General features: G+C 34.6%; 1 long non-coding RNA gene across 1 annotated transcript in view; it reads left to right on the top strand.

Annotated features, from left to right (window-relative positions):
* Positions 1–20,381, top strand: part of LOC112531504 — a 65,256-nt gene that overhangs the window by 3,418 nt on the left and 41,457 nt on the right. The gene's annotated exons all lie outside the window — the stretch shown is intronic.

Below are 20,381 nucleotides of genomic sequence, written 5' to 3'. Positions count from 1 at the left end.
TCTGGGTATTCACTTGTGCCCATACTGTGAAGAACTGGGATTTTTTTTTTTTTTCTGGGTAAATGCCTGCAGGTCTTTTTGTGACCTAGAGCATGCTCATAGCACAGTATGCATGCTGTGTATCAAAGAATAAGAAATGCTAGAAGGAAGCCTGGGGACTGACTCAAGTCTGAGACCTGGTATAGTCTGGTCCTTACTGTGTACAGGAACAATTGCTCAGTTTTCTCAGGGACTAAACTATCAATTCCAGAAGGGTTCCTGATAGTCATTTAGCTTAGAAGTACTATAGACAGTGAAACAGAAGGACAAGAAAAGTCAGTGACAGTGTAGGAAACCCATAAATAGAAGTAGTATATATATTTCCTGATAAATCTGTTGGGTATTACATACCAACAACAGCTAGTCCAATCTTGATGAAGTCATACATAAGGTAAGAGCACTTTCTTTTTTCATATTCTAATCTTCCTGTTTGAGAAGCAGTATGTAAACTGATTCTTGAACTGAAGCACATAAATGGCTGACAGAATCCCAAGGTCTTTCTAGTTTAAATTTTATTTGATATTTATGGGTGATAAAAGCACTATGGCTTGAATTTACAAAAGCTTTAGACAGGCATCTCTCTGATTGCAAACTGACATTCAGGTAACTAATGCTCATCTCACCAACGTATAAAGACTGCTAAGACTGCTATTCAAAATGCTTTACTCGTGCTTTTTTTTTTTTTTTTTTCCCTTTCTTTTTAATTCACTGTTAAAGAAATATAGAAAGTGATAATTACTCTTCAATTCTGATTTCTTCTTTTTTGTTGATTTATTTCTTAATTTCTACCTCTACCAATGTTCTAATTTTGCTACAGTTAAGAGATTGTCTTCATTCTGAGACTGAATATGCTGTGATACAGGGACAAGTCTTTTTGAGTTATATATACTCTTCTCCAGAAACTGAACTATGATCACAAAGCACCTCTGAAGTGAGTTTGCAACCAGACTCTCTCTGAGAAACAGACAGGCACTATGGTAGGTGATGACATCTGAACACTTCACAATACTGAGACCAAAAATGTCTTTCTCTCATCTCAGTCAGCATTATCATTAAACCTTTGAACAGACAATCAGTGAGGTCTGAAGAACTATAAGTAGAGAATGTGAGTCTCCCTTTCATTCTTTTCCTGTTCTTCAACTGATGATATTACTAGAGACTTTCCTCTCCAGCAGAAGCTGCTGAATGATGAAGAATTATTAGTCCATTCTAGTGTTGCATTACTCTAATCTATGAAACCCTGTATCACAGAAGAACCCTCCACCTGGTCTCCTTCCAGCAACCCCCTTCTCCTCCCCACTGGCAGTTCACATTCAGCAGCTCGCTTCCTTTTGGCAATTTGCTGAAGAGCCTTTTTTCTTCTCTGTTGAGGCAAGGAAAATTCATGTACAGGTAATCCAGTCGCCATTTCAAGGATACACAAAAGGAATGGAGGCATATGAAGTATGGGACTTTGTAACAGAACTATCATTATGACCATTATCTGAACAAATAATAATCCTGATATTAGTTTGCTTATTCATCGAGCAATCTAATTCCTTCCTAAAAATATTGCTGAGGAAATCCTAACATCATTTTTATTTCACAATAATTATTCCAGAAAAGAGAAAATATCTTCAAAACATTCCCTAGGCATACCTATTATCTTTAAAGTTTTGTGAATCTGCAGTAACTACTCTACAACATCTCCCTTTCTCATTCAAAGTCTTTAAGAGCTTTTAAGAGACTCACAGGAGTTGAATGAGGATAAATCTGCTATGACTACAACTGGTTGAATTGTTTTTAAAAAGTAATATATCTACCAAAGATAATCACTGGGGACATTGAGACATTACATGGTTCATTGAAATTAAAAGAGTTGTTTCTACCTTAAAGAAACTAAGAAAAAATACTGAGGAAAAAATTGGAGCAAATGAATGGAAAAAATTGCATTGTAAATGTGTTTAACATTGGAGATTGATTCTCTAAATATTTTGTGAATGCTCGACTTTCTTATTAATAACAATAACTCATAACTTGTAAGACACACTGTGTTACTGTCCATTCAGTTAGATGCATTACACAGATTACATTATGATGTGAAGACTCCAGCAGTATAGTGAAGAAATGAAAGCGTGATGTACCACGAAAATACAAGATTTCAGTTTCAAATAAAAAAAAGCAAAAACTACCTGTCCAAGGCAAATTTCATGATAGTTCTTGCTCTCAATAAGATTTTAAAAGGTTGTTTTAGCAAGTAGGCTAAATCAGTGAAGTATGAATCCCTGAGACACAGCATATTCTTTCCTCTTCCCAGTGCAAATGAATGAAATATTAACAATCGTTGTAGAGTAACAGTAAGAGTATCACTTAGCTGTTTGTTTTGACCCATAATCTTTGTGAGTATATGTGAAGTAGAAGAGGATGACTGAGTACATTTTCTGTGGAGTTACTTTCTCAATGCAGAAATGAAAATGTAAAATATGCTTAGTTACAAACCTTGCCAAATCAGGATGAGCACTGAATGACTGTAAATGAAGAATGAAATAGGCTCTGGATCTACAATCTCACTGACTAATAGATCTGTGTATCCTGTTATGTCTCTGCTGCCCTTTTAAGCAGTTAAACAAGGTGAGTTATATTACGGAGAAGCAGAAACAAGAGTATAAAAAAAGAACAAAAAACCCCAAACCCTCTATGTCATGGATTTTTGTTATCGATCCATATCATAACATCATGTAGAGCTGGGAGTTAAAGAGTTAATATTCCTGTTCCATGGGTCATTGATATTTCTGGGTACCTTGTTCTCAGAAGAGAACTATATATCCCAAAAGACTTTCACTGTTCCATTTCTGTTTTCCATTTGGAGGGAAAGATAAAACTGCTCATGAGTCACGAGATGTCCCTCTTCTTTTACTGCTTTTCTCTGTGGTGCATGCTCCCTAGTCATCTCACCTTCAGTGAGGCCTTCAGTTTTGGACACGCTCTTGCTCATTTATTTGATTTATTAGCTTCAATTCCAATTACATTCTATTATATTATGACATCTCACATTCCACTATCATATTTAGTGAATTAAATTTTTCCCTTAGCTTGTTGCTGCTGTTTTGCTTTTAGAACCATCTTCCTATTTTTTTTTGTCTTTTTTTTTTTTCCCTTCCCCTTCTCCTGGGGCCTGGGTCCCTCTGCCCCAAGTAGCTATGGAACTGGGCTGAATCGGCCCATAAACCGTTTACACTCTAAAAACATAATAAGGTAAGAGAAAAAAGCAAAGAAAAATATAAAGTGAACACATTCTTACAAATAACTTAAAGTATACTAAGCAATGAATCAATTTTTAAAAAATTATCTTGTTTTCAGTCCTTATATGAAGTGTGACAGTTGAAATTGAAAGATAAACCTTGTACTATATATATATATATATTTCTTAAAAATAGAATTTTGACAGGAACAGCAGTTAAGGGAAACAGTGGAATAGGTAGGCAATTTATTACTGCCATCATTTTTGCAGTCAGCCAAGAGTACCTTAAACATGCAGGATGTGAATATCACATAAATATGATCATGAAGTAAAATGTATTAACACAGAATTATTTAACTGTGGCAGAGCTCAAAACATACTCTCTGGCTGAAGATCCCTTTTTAGCAGATTATACTTGACACTGGGAATGGGAGAATAAAATAAGAATTAAACAAAAAAATAGAATTTTATCCATGAAAAAACTATGACAAGTGTTAATACTGAAAACTGATGATGAATCTCCAGAAAATGTTAGCTAAATTAATCTGCATTTTCTATTTTGGATCCACGTTTCTTTTTCTTTCCTTTTTTACTATATGAAAATGTTCACTTAGTCATTAGCTTCATACTTAAGGAGACTAATTGGCCATTGTCCTACAGATTTGCAATGTCAGCTATGTAATGTGAATTAGCAAATTATCAACTCAAATCCACAGTGACTATTTGTAAATGATGATACGTAGAATAGGAAGCCAAGGCAAAGTGCTCAGACTTCTCAGATATTACAGTATTTTTTCTAATGTATAAACCAAACAAAGTATTTGAAAACTGTATGGTTATCAGAAGCACTGGCGGGAATCTTAACATGACTATAAAAGAAGCAACAATAAGTTTACTGTTGGTATACTTTGAAAATCATGGACAATTTTTTAAATCATTTTTTTTAGATTTTTTTTTTTTTTTTTTTTTTTTTTGTACAAATGGCCTCAATAGCAAATTGAGACTCAAATCCAAATGTTAGATTGCATTTGTAGAAAAGTCATGTAAGTTGTTATCTTGGAAGAGATTGGGAAGAAATCACTGTCGCCAGCCTGGATGCAGTCACCAACATGAATGATATAAAGGTGTTTGATTTGTCCATCTGCGTGGTCTTTTTCCAGACAGAAAGTATCCTCTCCAGTTGATTCTCCTGCATGCAGGAACGTATCTGGTCAAAGCAAGAAATTATATTCATCGCCATTGTTTGCACAGCAGGACTGTATACTGGAAAGTGGTCATCAGTGACTTGCACAACTTTTTAACCTTGTTCCACTCCATTTGGCTGTTCGCTTTCTCTGTCCCAGTCTCTTCCTAAATAAACTACCAGCAGCTTAATTTTCCCAGCAGTCTCAGTTTTGCTGCACCTGTACTCGTGTTTGGTAAGTTTGACGCTGTGGTCAGGGCTATTTGGGCCCTGCTAGCCCCAAAAGGCTCTTCTCCCAAAGAATCCCCATCTTCCCCTCCAGTTACCTGTTTTCGCCATTTTTTTACATCATCCTGCTGCCTCCCCAGCCTTGTGCTGTGCAATTGCATGTCTCTGTTAGTCATGGATAGTACAGCATCCTTTCTCCTCCCCAGCCATTTCCCATGTCCCATTTAGATGCAGTTTAACTCAGGACAGATCACAGTTCTCAGTCTCAGCATTCGCCTGCTACTCTAACATTCATTTTGATTTACAGTATGTTTTGGCATTACAGTACTTTTAGGTAAATAACAAAAAATAAGTATTGCCATGTAGTATATTTTTATAATGAATTTTGAATGTGCTTATTCTGATTGATCCTAGTAGTGATTTTGATTAGATTATATTAGATTAGACTCAAGTAAATAACTTTCTTCAATGCCTACCATTGATTAAAAAGAAGTTATTCCATTTTTTACAATCCTGTAAGAGACAGGTGCAGTAAGACTGTTTTTCAGTTGTATGCTTTCTCTCCACAACAAGTGGAACCAATGTAGCCATCTCGACTTCAGCAAAGAAACAACACTTACGGAGTATGAACCCACTGTGACTTGTAATAAAATATTTTAAGGGAACTGAAAGTACAGAAAGTCCTGAATGGTTGTAGCTTTGTAACTGTCTGGTTGCCTATGCTTGCTTAGAAATTGCTCAAATGGCAATGACTATTGACTGTTTTGGACACAGTGTCCTACACCAAGAGAACTTTTAATTCCCTTCCTGAAGTAATATTTTCAACATGATGCCCATAGTTATATCAAATAGAACAAATTATCAAGCAAATATTATTAAATATAAAACATAGTAATCATGCAATCATCCCCAGTATATGTCTATCCACAGAGGCACTTAATTCTTCCTGAAATTACCCACAAAGATGATATTCACCTCTCTTTTCCAGCTGAGCAGGTAGTAGTAACATTCACAGAATCATAGAATTATTGAATATCCTGATTTGGAGGGGGCCCACTCCTTGCTTGGTACAAAATTACCTGTATTTCTGAGATTCTGATTTCTGAGATCACTGTCCAAGAGCTTCAAAAGGCTCAGTGCCAGGACTACTGCCCTGGGGAGCCTGTTCCAGTGCCTGATCACCCTGTCAGTGAACAGTCTTTCCCTGACATCCAACCTGACCCTCCTCTGATGCAGCTCCATGGCATTCCCTTTGGTCCTGTCACTGTCACTAGATCTAAGAGAGATTAGCACCTGTCCCTCTGCTCCCTTCATGAAGAAGGTGTAGACAGCAATATGGCCTCCCCTCAGTCTTTTCTCCAGGCTGAACAAACCAAATTCTTCCCCTCTAGAACTTTCCTGTCTTTTTAGTCCTGCTTTGGGTACTCTCTAGTAGTTTTATGTCTTTCTGATATCAGTGGTACACGAAACTGCACGTGGTACTTGAGGTGAGGCTGAAACAGTACAGAGCAAAGCAGGACAATCCCAGCTAGCAATGGCGTGCCGGATGCACTCCAACATATGGTTGGTCCTTTCAGCTACCAGGTGACGCTGCCAACTCAATAATCAACTTGCCATCAACAGGAACCTCCAGATCTCTTTACATGAAGCTGCTCTTTAATCTCCCATCTACTAGTCTGTATGTATATCCAGGTTTGCCCCATACCAAATGCAGAATCCAGAATTGGATTGTTAAATTCTCTTGTTAAATTTCATGTGGTTGGTGATTGCCTGGCCCACTAATTTGTCAAGAGCTCTATAGATATCCTCTCTGCCCTTGAGGGAATCCACAGTTTATCCCAATTTAGTGTCATCCACAAATTAACAAAGTATAACTTTAAGACCTGTATCCAAGTTATTGATGAAAATATTAAAGAGAACTGGCCCTAAAATTCACTCCTGCAGAACCTCACTAGGGGCTGGTGACCAAAATAATGTAATTCCTGTTACTATAGCCATTTAAGCCTAATTCATCAACCAATTGTTTATCCTTCCTATGATGTGTTTGTCTAGCTGTACGCTGAACTATTTCTCTAGAAGTATACTGTGAGCTTTACTGAAATCCAAAAAGATTACATCAGCTGGCTTTCTTTGGTCAACTAGGTAGGTAATCTTTCCATAAATAGGACTTTCCCCGCATGAACCCATGTTTGGCATGACCAATGACTTCACTGTTTTTCAGGAGTTTTTCAGCAACTCCCAGAATAATATTCTCCATAATTTTCCCAGGTACAACAGTGAGACTTAAAGGCCAGTGTCAATGGTTTATGGGTGGTGGAGTATGCAGGCAGAAGTTGCTTTTCTTTTAGAATGAGTCTCTCTCTGCTTTTGCAGAGCTTCGTTAGGAAAGTTTATCTCTAGAATGTCAACGGTTTACGGGCTGGTTTGGCTCGGTTCCAGGTCTAGCGGTGCAGAGGGATTTTGCAAATCCACGCCTCTGGAAAAAGGGAAACAGGGAGCCCCAAATAATTAAAAACATTGGCAACAGTCTGAGGAGAAACAAACTAATTTACTAAATGTGGTATCGGAATGCAAGATAACACACTATAATATAATAAAATTAGAATTTAAGCCAATCAAATATGATGAGAGAGAGAATATCTGAAAGCTGTAGGCCTTATACTAGTGCTGAGGTGACACGTGCGGTTGGGATGAGCAGCAGTGAGGAGAGCCTGACAATCAGAATGAGGGATGTCAGATGACCTACCAAGGCCTTATTTCTGTTCCCCCTGAGCAGAAATGATAACAGCACAGAGAACAGTCTTCAGGGGAATGTAGTTCTTCTTCTCTTCTGGGATGGGTACCTGGAACTGGATCATTAACACTTAACTCCCAGTGCACTACACGATGTTATGATGTGGAATACAGATAACCAAAAATCATAAAACCATACAAGCCTGTATTTGCCAGGATGTTTTTTCTTGCTCTTCTTGAAAATTGATCTTTATTTGTGAGGAAATCATCCTAATCACATGGAACAGTATTATCTCTGGTCCTCCATTTGCTGATAATGTATTTTAAAAAGCCTTTATTTTTGTTGTCTTCCAAAGCAATGGACAGCATTAACTCTGTGCTTTGGCTGCACGTGTTTTCTCCCTGCAATGGTGAACAACATGTCTGTGGTTCTCCCATGCTGTCCAACATCACTTCCAGTGTTCACATACTTTTTGTTCTAGCTAAGCTCTAGAAGAAAATCCCTGCTCAGCCAAGCTGACCTTCTTCCCTGACTGTGACTTCAGACATGTAGGAATTGCCTCCTCTTGTGCTCTTAAGATTATTACTTAAAAAGATCAGAACAGATGGACCCAAAACATCTTCAAAAACAGATTCCCAGGGGATCTTGCTAGCTACTTCCTGGAACAGCTTTAAGTTTGCTTTTCCCATATCCTTAATTAGTGACAGGATTGCATGTTTTTTCCTCCTATTACCAAAAATGTTATTATCAATTAATTCTTGGTCACATTGGTCACTATGGTTAAGATGGCCATCAGTCACCACTTCATCCCCAAGTCTCTTTCTCTTTGCAAGAAACATGTCTAGGAGAGCACCTAGTTTCACTTCATTCCCAAATCCATTAACTAAAAGTAATACTATACATTTAAATATTTATTATTCCTGAAAAAAGTTACTTTGAAATAAAAATTCCCATGTTACCTATTGTATTATTACCTGTTTATAACAAATATCTACTTAATTCAGTAAACTTATTCTTTTGAAATATCTACGTCTTTTAACAGCTTATTAACAATGTTCATTCCTGGCCTTGAAATGCACCAATTATCATAGAAAATTTGTTGCTCTTCAAGCACGTAGAAACACAATAGCCAACTTCCCCATATGGTTGGTATCTCTGTTCGTGTTCCCCCCCCCCCCAAACACACATATAGTATTTTTATATATATATGCATTCTAATTACTACATATCAATAAAAATTCTAGTTATAATATTTTCCATAAATTTTTAAACAATGCTATTTCATTTATGCGTTTATAAAAATGAATAACTAGTTCAATCGATTAAAAATACTGCATTATAATAACCATAGTGATTATTCTTAAATATGGGTAAATTTATATAATGGAAAGCAAACAATGTATGTATATGGGATCACTATTATTTAAATAATTCTTTATTCATTATTTTCACACAAAAATACGAGATTATATTTAAAAGGGCTCTGGAATGTACCATGAAACGTGCCTCCCTACAGCTATATGAGCCACATTACACAGAGACAGACTCATACTGAGAAGCCATTTGACCTACTTAAAACTCATTTACCTTGATGCAAAGAGTACAAAGATGTCTAAAGTATTTCTCACTTGAAAACTGACAATTAACACTGAACAGTTTCTAGTGCTGTACCCTCTTTTTTAGCTTGTGTACTTTCTACACTTGTTCATTAAATCAGAGCAGTATTAATGGGTATTTTTTATTATATCTGACAATATAAATGCAAACAACTTAAAATATAAGCCTTGTTAAGGTGAAAGGTGAAAGACTAGGCGTAGTATTGCCTAGTGATTAATAATGTGACAATGTGGTAACGCCAATGATTTTTTACAGCTGGGGACAAGAAGAACGTGATTGCACTGTAAATATTGAAAATATGGTAAACTAACACACAAAAGGGGTAGGCCTTTAGTTGAGACATGAAGTAGAACTTTTAAAGTGAAGTATTAATGCTCAAAATCTAAAATTATGCAAATTATATTTTTTCTATGGACAAATAATAAGGATATTTCTTTCTTTCCATGTTGCTACAATATGATAGAAATATATTTTAGAAGTCTAATTTAAAAAGTTCTCCAATGAATCAGAATTTCCTTCCTCATTACCTTAATGTATCTATTAAAATGGGAATATTTTATACTAACAAAACTAAATCTCTAGTTCTATGCATATATATTTTTTAAAGCTCATAATTTTTAACAGTGACAGACTTTGAGACTTTCCCTTATGATATTAATTCATTTTAGCAGTTCATTATAAGTCTGTTATATATGGTACACATGGATCAGTTTTTCCTCTTAAAAATGGATATTGTATCTTTTGAAGATGGTTTGACTCAATTTGAACACTAACAAAAGTCCTTTAGCTTCAGATATCCAAAATAGAAATGGAGATATACAAGGGCAACTTTAAAAACATTAGGGAGTGATATCCTGGCTAAAACATGATGGTGAATTTTTGAAAATTGCAGTTGCTTTTTTTTTTTTTTTTTTTTTTTTGGTCAATGCATGATGTAAAAAAAAGTATCTGGATGTAGTTTACAAGCTGAAAAATATGCATCCAGTTGATCTGGCTCCCTTAACAGCTGATCGTGCAGCTGCTGTGAACTGACAGCAGCTGCATAAGCAGTGTTTAAATTAATAGAAAGGATGGGGAAGGCGAGATAGAAGAAGAATCCATTTACTGGAAATCATGAAATGTATTTACTCAACTGGTAGTGAAACAAGCCATTCTTAGAGGTATATACAGTCCTTAAAATATGTAGTTTTATCAGTAATTGCCATTCTTATTTGCCTACTTACTTTTAGCATGCTTTTTATGATTCCCTTTTGACAGAATGCATGAATGCCAGCATTCATTTTAATTTTTTTACCTCTGTAATCCATAAAATAAATATGAATAACAACAAATATTTCAATCAGTATTTCTGAGGCTCTTCTACTTTGTCCATATATAAATAAATATTCATTGTATTAGAGAAAGAAGTTAACTATAGTTTTCTGGTAATAGCACTCACCCTGAATATGAAAGTTGCAGTTTCAAAGTTACCATCTGAAATGAGAAAGAGGAGGGAGATGAACTCTGGTGTCCCATATTCTAGACATGTATTCTTCACATTAGAATTACTGAAGATTTAGGCTAGCTCTTGTGACCTACTCATCTCTGTTTGAAATTTTGGTTTGAACTGGAAAATACTTCAGAGAAAAATTCAGTTGGAATTTGAACATATATGGTGTAAAGTTCTGAGTCTCGATGACATTCTAATTAAAAAAAAAAAAACAAACAACAAAGCCCAAAATATTTATTACCATAATTTTAATTCTTATCTATTCTTACCATACACTATTATGTTAAAAAATATGTTACTATCCAGTAGAGTGTAGGTTGTTTCTTGTAGATTCTTCCAGTAGCAGCTCTATTAAAAGTTAAAAATCATAGGGAAAATCTTTTGGTATTTGTCGTATTGGTATTACATGTTGATTAACTTTCTGCAACAAAACAGGGTCACCTGAATCCACATATACACACATCTGACATGTATGCTAGTCCAGCTCTTCTCATTCCTTAATTTAGCCCTGAACAGTATATCTGTGCTTCAGTTTAATGTTCATCTGACATGAGATTTTCCTAGCGTTTGATCAAAAACAGGATAAAGATCTGTTTGTTGGGAAATTTTCTGGATGTCACTGTAAAGATTTCTGAAATTGGAAGGGGATTTTGTAGTCCTCCTCACATTCTTGATCCACTCTTGTTCCTCTAGTTTCTTAAGAGAAACACAGCAAGGCACACATTTATTTCTTGTAAATATTCCCTTTTCACCTACACTTGATAACATTCTGCACTGTATACAATTTTATTTAAGCTGAGACACTGAACTACTCTTATGTTCCTCTCATAAAGTTGTTTTAAATTAAATTTGTCTTGAGCTCTGTAGGCATTTTAATCTTAGGAGTGTTTTTGATTGTTTGTTTAATTAGAAAGACCAGATAAACTACCGAAGCATTACTGTATGAATTTGTGCTGAAAATTAGAAGACACTGGATTGTTTTACAGAATCTTATTTGTTGATATTCAAGACTCATGAGCAAAACCTGTAAAGTTTAAAATACTTGCTATTCTTCTCTAGTTTCTCTTGAAATAGCACTTACAATTTTATGTAAGCGGGTTTTGGTGCATTGTGCATCAATATTAAAGCCTCAGAACATGAGCACAAAAATATCAATCCTAGAAGAAGGTTCAATTGCCTTACATCTATGTTTCTTATTCCTTTCAGAATTGATTTATTCAAATATTTATAGGGTGATAGAATGATTATTTTAAGTGCAGAGGTAAATCCTTCTCCTGGTTAGATAAGAATTGTTCGTATTATATTTTTAAACAACTTTATTAGGATGAGGGAGGCAAAATTATCATTCACAAGTATGCATTGCTTCAATCCCAAATATGCATTCAGATTCACTCCTGACAATCTAGATTTCTAAAAGTGTTAATATCTCAGAGTATCATTAGTCTTTCAACAGAATTCTTTACCAGATTCAGTGCGTGCAAACATTCAAGAAAGACACATAGTTCCCACCTTTGCTTCCTGTTACTAATAATGAATTTCTGCAGCTTCCTGCCATGTTGAGCTTGCTGCACAGTCAGCCCAGTTCATTGTTTACATTATGTTTCTAAATAAGACCACGTTTTTTTGGTTTTTTTTGTTTTTTTTACACACATATATATACACACATACACAAATACATATGTACAGAAATATATTTATACATATACATTCTAAAAATATAAATTCTATGCCTTTTCTAACAAAGTCATAATTGACTCTTCAGCATACTAGATTTAACAAAACTCCTATCACTTGGGATAACAACAGAGTTAGTATGCATGTATCAATCTAAACTGAATTCTGTACTTTTTGACAAATGATCTGTCAATGCAAGATCCTTTGTAAATATGGCAAATGGACATTTGTGGGCTTACTGTGGAGTCTTCTGTCTGCCAAGGCAAAACTTGTGAGCAGTTTTAAACAAAAACAATCACGATAAGTCTGAAACAGTCTATTTTACACTGATAGTACCATATCTATTATTTTTTTATTGTTTTTCATTCTCTTCTCCCTTACAATGAAGGTAATATTCAATACCACAAATTCTTTTATTCATCATTAGGTTCACAGGCTACTGAAAACTCACAGGCTATCTGTTAAAATGCAGCAGAGATTAAAGTGGCCTCAGTGAACTTCTTTTCCCATCTTTTCTCTGAGTTCTCCAAAATGTGCCTTTCCCCTACTCCTTTAAAACATGCCATTTTTTGATCTTCAGGAAAACAAAACCAAAAACAAAACACGAATGGAAAGGGAAAACTGTCTTATCAGACTGATATTTATGCTCCCAGTTTGTAAGAGTTGAATTCAAATTCTTTATGTTTGAAAGGGCTTGGAGGCAGATTTTGCTTGTTTGTTTGTTTTATTCTATTTTTCTTTCCTTCCTGGCCCCTTCTGTTTTTGCTCTATGTATGTAAGCCGAAGGGCATTATCTCATTAATGACTTTCTTTCTCTGTGACCATAATTAAGGGTCACTAGATCCATCCTGGAGTCCCTGAGGGACAATGGTTTTCAAGACAATCTGAATGAATACGTTAATATCTGGTTAGATAGAGGACTTGACCTTGATACAGAAAGGTGATTTCATCCTCAACTATAGCAATGCTGATATTTTAATTTACTTATTGAGATATGGGGAATTTTAGAGCCTGAAATCAATAACTCGAGGTGTCAATCCCTGGAGATATATACCCCACATACGTACCTCTAAAAATGATTTACCATTCAAAATATTCAGAATTTTATATATCTAAACAATTGTAACACCTATAGTAGGATTAGATATTTATCATATATATGTATATACATATATACACACACATATATAAAATATACTATTTTAAAATTCATATATAATCTTACTGATTTGAAATACAAAAATAGAAGTACATAAAATTAAACCATGATTTTTTTTTTAAATGATGCTTACAGTTAAAAAAACAACAACAACAAAAAACAACAGACAAGTAGTATGGAATGATGATCATTATCAAGTTTTTCTGACATTTCCTGACACCACTTCATATTTAGTTTGCTAAAAAGAATGAGCACGCTTCTTAGCTTGTCATATCTAAAACAAGGCATTGCTCTATCTCCTCAGTTTTTTGAAGATGTTGAAGTTGTCAGGATATTCAGGAAAAGAGTGATGTATTGATTTGTCCTGATTTCCAAATTATCAGAAGAAGCTAAATAAAACAAAAACTCAATATTTCTATTGCTTTTTCTCATGGAGCTTTTTTACTGATAACTCACAAGTAAGTAGGCAGATTTTACATTTTTATATATTTCTTCTATTTTTTCTTTTTTTTTTTTTCTTGTTTTACTTCTTAGAGACTTTTTTATTTTTAGTGATGCAGATAAGGGGAATACAAAGTCTAACTCAGCAACTGCACAAATACATCCCACAGGGATAGTCTTTGATCTCAAAGTCATGAGCATTTTGATGTAAGGCAGAAAAGCAACAGAATAAAAGTAGTTTATTCTGCCTTATATAAAGAAAGCCTTCAAATTACATATGCCAACATTCCAAATGCTCAGTAACGTAATATAGTAACAAATATAGTTATTGTTTGTTGTAATTAATTGAAGACAAGTATAGGGAAAGAAAGAAAAATTCAGAAGACTCAATCGTTTATTTCATTTGGGAAAACAAGATTAAGCATTCTGACATTTTCTGAGCATTGTTCTGTGTCAATGAATCTGTACCATTTATCTAAAGTTGTAGATTTTGCAAAAATGAAAAAAGAATGTCAGAACAATATGAACTTTGTAACTGCCTGTATCTTAAGAGTTTATTTTTATGCTTGGTGAGATACTGACTGTGCCTTGGAATGTGCTTTCTTGATGCTTATTGTGACACAACAAGGAAGAAATACTAACCACCTTTGCCACTTCAGTCAGCTTAGTGACATGAAATATATGTCTAACATTTTTTCACTTTAGTCAATCACATTAGTCACCTGAAAAACAGCACATTGATGATTCTGTGAAATCAGAGAAGTATACTTGAACAACAGACCATTCTACATGCTTTCCATTGTTCATTAATTTTCAAAAACATATATAAAATATAATAAATTATATTTATTAAAACACAAGGCTATAACTCAAGAAGAGATTTTGACATTTGATATAGTTAAGTGTTAGAAATGAATCTGCAGTGTCATTTTTTAATTACAAAAAAAAAAAAGTAACAGGATCTTAAGATACAGCTTAAGCCATTGAGAAGCAATAATTATGTAGCTCTTTCTGAAACAAGCAATATTTCCATATAGTTTTAGAGTTTTTGTCCTTGTATACAGAGCATATGAGAAAAAAAAATACTATAAAGACTTTATTTCCTAAAAGAGTAGAAATTTCCTTGTAGTTCAAAATAAAATCTGATCTTAGATATTGTCATGTTTTTATGATTTCTGTTATTGGTATTTCACACCATAACATCATGTAGTGCACTGAGAGTTAAAGAGTCAATGCTCCTGTTCTGGGTACCTGTCCCAGAAGAGAAGAACTACATTTCCCAGAGGACTGTTTGCTGTTCTGTTACTATTTTCTGCTGAGAGGGAATGATAAAAACCATTTGTAGATCACGAGGCACCCCTTTTAATCTGGGTCATCTCTATTGCAGGTGCCGTATCACTTCTGCTTATTCAGAGTAAGGCCTTTGGTTTTTGGACACACTCTCATTTTATTTATTATCTTCAGTTCCAATTATCTTGTATTATATTGTGTTATTTAGCACAATTTATTTAGGAAATTAGTTTGTTTCTCCTCAGATTGTTGCCACTGCTTTGTTTTTAGGCCAATCTCTCTACCCTTTTCCCCTTTTTCCTTTTTTCCCTTTTCCCCTTTCCTGAGTCATGGGTCCATGGGTCCCCTCAACTTGCTAGTCACGGAACTGGTCCAAACCATCCCATAAACCGTTGACAGATGTGTTTGTATGATTTCTTCTAAACCCACAGAAGTTATGCTTGTAAGATTCAGCTTTGTCCCAGCTTTTTGACTTCAGATTTGAGTTTGAATATGTTAATTTTTATGGTGGTACTATCATGGCATCTTTGATTGTCAATGGCATGTTGCCCCTATTAACTTGTCTTAAATAAAATAAATAATAGGGCTGGGCTTACTGCTATCAAAGTTATTAAATCATTTGCAATAAAATTAGAGGCAGGATTAAGTAAAAAAAAATAAAATAGGAACAGCCTTCTTATTATTCCCTTTTAAAAATTTAGAGGCAAAACTTACATCTTTTTCTTCCAGATCAACATTAAAAATGTGCAGTAAGTCATCACAAGATCCCACAAAGTCTCTAGACATCACTATGCTGTGTTTTGGAAAGTTATTTCTTCATCTTATTTTTAAATATTATTATAGTTCTTAACCTGACATTTTTATTTACTTCATAGTAAGATAGTAAGTGAATCCCATTATTTTTGTCTATAGTAGTTGACATCAAGAATATGTTTTTACTTTGTATGTATCTGAAAAGATTTCTATTCCCCATTTAAACTTTTCCTCTTTATGCTAATTGTATTGCCATCAAAAGTTTCTCATCTGCTCAGCTGTTCTGTTGTTACCTTCTATCCTTTTCATTGAGCTGTATTTGAGAAGAATAAAAGTGTGCAATTTCGTGTATATTTTAACTGAATTTCTTCTTAATCTTTGTTGTCAAATTTCTTCTTGCATCTGTTACTATTTGCATCTCTTAATATTTGCACTGTAATCCTGTCTTTCAGAGTGGTTACAGACCTTCCTAGTTTGCCTTTACCTGGAAATTTAGTACATCAGAAAGCATGAGGGATAAAAATAGCAAAATGAGATCCAAAACAGAACCCCAAAATAGCATCACCCAGTGCATCCTTCCAGTTTCACAGTGAATGACTAACAACTCTTCTCTGTTTCCCTCATTTGTTTCCAAAGCTTAAAACACAATAAAGCTAAAATTCAAAATACATGATGACTCAGAATACGTTTCTTCTCTGATTAAAAGCTTTGTTGCTTTTTCGTTAAACGAAATGAAATTAATTTGACATAACTTTTTTCTTGACAAACTGTGTTGATATTACTGAATTGTTTGTTATTGCTATACGCTAAAGGTATTTTTTTTTTCTCAACTGTACAGAAAAAGTCTTGTCTGAAGATTCTAGCATAATAGGCTGTGGAAGGTCTCTCCAAATCATGTTCTTCTATAGTTATTTTATTATTTTACATTTATCAGTACTAATGACAAAGGCAAAGTAATTCATGGGTAAAATCTGCACTCAGCTTACAAATCATTAAGCACTATCTTGTGACAATCAATATAGTACTTTTTTATTATTATTATTATTTTCCTAAGCTGCTGTGTTTCTCAGGAAAGCTCCAGATTTCCATCTTCTATACCACATTCCATTCTGTGAGGATGAAGAGTTTGGAATTTGCTTGTTTAACTATTTGGAATATATCACTACTCATACTTCATATTTTCATGTGCAGGATGGGTATTCATCTCTAATTACAGATTTTTAAAATGTGGCATCCAGACTCCCTCTATAGGAACTGAAGAGAGACAGGCATCTCTAAGGGAGATTGAACACTTTCAGCATTCTGCCTCAACTGCTCACTCCACTCACCAGAGAAGTAATTTTCATATGATACTTGATGGAGAAATGAATGCCAAGATGTAATCTGAAAGTCAGTGCTTATCTCAGCTGTTGCAAGATCTAGCTGTGAGATGGAACCAGATATAGTATTTATGCACTCATAATGTTCATGTGTAGTTTTTAGGGAACTTGTAAGGCTTATCAAATCTTATTAAATTCACGTCCTTTATGAGATAAAATGAAGACTTTATTTTTGAGAATTCATTAAGAAAATGAGATGTGGGGTCAATTAAAATACTCAAAAAAACTGAAACAAAAATTCTTTCTACTTTTTTTTTTATTATTATTGCAAAGAAATTTTCTCTGCATTATGTTGGACAATTGTTTTTAGATATGAAATGCAAACTTTGCTTCCATTCATGAATTTTCATTTTACTAGGTCTGTCCCTACTTAAGAGAACTTTGACCTTGAAATGTCAGTGTTAGTTAACTTCAAGGACTTAAACATATATATGTTTTTTTTAAATATGGCACCAATAAGATATGTATCTGTAGTCATTACAAGGCTTCACAGTTATTTCATTGATTTGGAATGACGGATTAAAATGCTCTCTCTCTCCTACATGGCACCATTCATTTGCCTTCAGTAATGATATGAAGCAGTTCTGAGGGAATCATACAGAACATAGTTAATCATGACTTGTATTATCTACAGCACACTGTCATATTATATTCCAGAGAAGAAAGAAGAACAGAGAAATACTATTCCAAGCACTGTTTAGAATGGACGAGAAATGAGATTTCCTTTTATGAGTGAGATTTCCTTTTAAGGATGTACACTATTTACAGTGTAATTTGATAGGGCTGTCAGGGTTGGAATAACAGAGTCATAGAATAGCTTGGGTTGGAACAGACCTTTAAGACCATCTAGTTCCAACTCCCCACCTATAGGCTGGGACACCTCCTATTAGATCAGGTTGCTGAGAATACAGGGAATTCTGCTGAAATGAATACTGAAGGACTGTAATTTTAAATCACGGAATCACAGAATCACTGAATTTTAGGGGTTGGAAGAGACCTCTAGAAATCATTGAGTCCAGCTCCCCTTAGGGTGAAACACTGGAACTCAAGAGCTTTTAAGGTTTTAAGAAAGAATAAACTACCCTACAAATAATATTTAATCATGTAAGCGAAGAGCAAATTACAGATATTATTACAAAAATGCTTTAGACCTCCACTGACTTTTAAACATTTGTCTTCATAGCTTTTGTTGTTGTTGTTGCTGTATTTGTTAGTTTTCATTAAAGATTTTTTCTCTTTCATATTTGAGAAGCAAGGAGAAAGAAAGAGTCAATTTGTGAAAAAGGTTGTGTGGGATGAATAGAGTTATAATTCAATAGAAATATAAAAAATATTTCAGGCTTGCAACAGGGTTACTCTAGAACCAAGAAGTATTTTTACCTGAATGCTGGCTGTCTCTTACAGATTTTACATGGTTTGAAGGACAGAGACCTTCTTTGCTGGTCATACTTTAGGAGAAACACTGAAGCAAACCTTGTCTTTGCTCCTGTTCTAGTTCACATTTTATTCCTCTTCTTTTTCTTCTTCCTCTCTCTCTTCTTCTTGCTCTTCTTTTTCTTCCTCTTCTGCTTTCAAAAATGAGCTTAAAATAAACAGTTTTTAGGCAAGGCCTGTTTCCATGGAAAATTTTAACTATCAGTTCTCATTCGTTTTGACTGTTTAAAAAAATGTCAATAGCTTTGTAGAAAGAAGGAATGGCATAGTCTTCTTGATTTGTCTGGAGCCCCCAGCCAAGAGAGAGATGCAGCTGTTGGAATGGATCCAGAAGAGGGCCACTAAGATGATCAGGGGGCTGGAGCACCTCTCCTGTGAAGAAAAACTGATGGAGTTGGGCTTGTTCAGCCTGAAAAAGAGAGGGCTTCAGGAAGAAGCACTGTAGCCTGTCAGTGCTTAGAGGGAACTTATAAACAAGATGGAGAATGACTTTTTATATGGTCTGATAATGATAGGACAAGAAAGAAGGGTTTAAAGCTAAAAAAGGGGAGATTTAGGTTAGATATTAGGAAGGATGCCTTTACTCAAAGTGTGGAACAGGTTGCCCAGAGAAGTTGTTATTAGCCCAATCTCTGGAGGCTTTCAGGGTTGGATGGGGCCCTGGGTAGCCTGATCTGGTGACTATGGTAGGGAGATTGGAGCTAGATGATCATTATAATCTCTTCCAGTCCAATCAATTTTAAGTCTCTATAATGAACCTATGATTTTGCTAAAATAAATAACACTTTCTTAAAAAATAAAATCGAAAGAGCTGAATGGTTACAGACTGAAAATGTTAGTGATTAGATTTAAGTTTTTGTGTAACTGAAGTTCTGTTAAAATTACTGACACTACCCAAGTGCAAGACTAAGAAGTTAAGATTTAACGTCAAGGATTTAGCTATGCTTGCACATAACATGAGAATTTAAATTCAATCTTTATTTTCTCCATTATTTCTTTTTTATACAATTACTATTGCCTCAACTAGCACAGCCATGTTTTGCTTACAGTTAACTGTAGCAATATGCTCAAAATATTTTCATTTCAATAAAAGGAAATTTTATGAAATTTTAAAAAGATATACCAAATATTTATTTTGCTGAACTTCTCACTCACTCTAAATATGGCAAACAGAAATAAAAGAATTGGCAAAATATTTACTAGTTTTTTTGAGGGATGGGCAAGATGTGTCTGATAAAGCATTCAGATTCTTTTTTCAAAATTTCTTGCAAATTTCCTGCTAAATTTTATCCTGGCTTGCTCCTTTTTCTCTTTCATTTAATACACATTTGTATTCCATCTATTGCTGCAGAATGAGTCAGTTTATAATGTCAAGACATGAAATGGAACTCAGATAGAAAACCTTTTTTTCAAGACATTTTCCAGTGTAAAAAGAAGAAATAAATATTATGATTGTTCTATTATTATAGCATCCATTTGAGTTTTTCACAGAATCACAGAACTGTAGGGGTTGGAAGGAACTCCAGAGATCACTGAGTCCAGATCTTCTGTAAAGCAGGTCCTTTCAGCAGGCTGCACAGGAAGGTGTCCAGGTGGGTCTGGAATATCTCCAGAGAAGGAGAATCTGTAACCTCCCTGGGCAGAGATTTATAATCACCTCTGAGTCTTCTTTTCTCAAGGCTGAACAGACCCAGGTCACCCAGCCTTTTCTCGTAGGGGAGATGCTCCATGCCCTGTATCA

The sequence above is a fragment of the Gallus gallus genome, chromosome 1 (assembly GCF_016699485.2).
Source record: "Gallus gallus isolate bGalGal1 chromosome 1, bGalGal1.mat.broiler.GRCg7b, whole genome shotgun sequence".
NCBI lineage: Eukaryota > Metazoa > Chordata > Aves > Galliformes > Phasianidae > Gallus > Gallus gallus.
Note: the sequence above shows the minus strand (reverse complement) of the source record. Positions and strands in the feature narration are given on the sequence as shown.